The sequence below is a fragment of the Oratosquilla oratoria genome, chromosome 18 (genome assembly GCF_046742065.1).
Source record: "Oratosquilla oratoria isolate Oo_2021 chromosome 18, ASM4674206v1, whole genome shotgun sequence".
In the NCBI taxonomy this organism is placed as follows: Eukaryota; Metazoa; Arthropoda; class Malacostraca; order Stomatopoda; family Squillidae; genus Oratosquilla; species Oratosquilla oratoria.
Genome location: NC_134794.1, coordinates 45970889 through 45971695, shown reverse-complemented (window position 1 = coordinate 45971695; position 807 = coordinate 45970889).

Sequence of the window (807 nt, the reverse complement as noted above, 5' to 3'; positions counted from 1 at the left end):
TGCAGTTTTTCTTGGATTGCGTTACCGCCGCAGTTTCCGCGCGTTCCAAACAGCTAGTGTGAACAGGGCCTAATTCTTTGCCATCGGGAGAAGGGGGTGGGGGAGGGGCCGGCAAGAATTGAAAATAATAATAATTCACAGGAATAAGTTTGGAAATTTGCTACGCCAACATCAAATTTATAAATTTAGTTTCGTAGTACAACTATAATATTCTCCCCCTTTCCCACTCTCCCCTTTTCTCCTCTCCCTGTCTCCCACTCTCCCACTCTCCCCTTTCCCCCTCTCCCTGTCTTCCCCTCTCCCCTCCCCCACTCTCCCCTTTTCCCACTTTTCCCCTCTCCCCCTTTTCCCCCTCCCACTCTCCCCTTTTCCCCCTCCCCTTTTCCCCCTCTCCCCCTTTCCCCTCCCCCACTCTCCCCCTTTTCCCCTCTCCCCCTTTCCCCTCTCCCCCTTTCCCACTCTACCCCCTTTCTCCTTCTCCCACTCTATATCTTTCCACTTTCTCACTTTCCCACTCTCCCACCCTCCCTCTCTCCACTCTCCCACCCTCTCCCCCTCTCCCCCTTTCTTATGTTCCCTTTGTACCCCTGCATTGTCCCCGTGTCGTAATCTGAAGCCTTCTGGTCCCGTATTCGAATGGATGTGGGTTCGAATCCCGCACTTCTCTCAGATTCCCAGCAGTGATTCTGTTACCTGCCCCAACAGTCCCCAAAGCTCATAATAGGTAAACGGGACGGCTTCGGCCGTAGCTATTCAGCGCCTCCTGGTGTAGGCCCCTCTCTTTTCCTTGAGAGGGAGACCAACTAT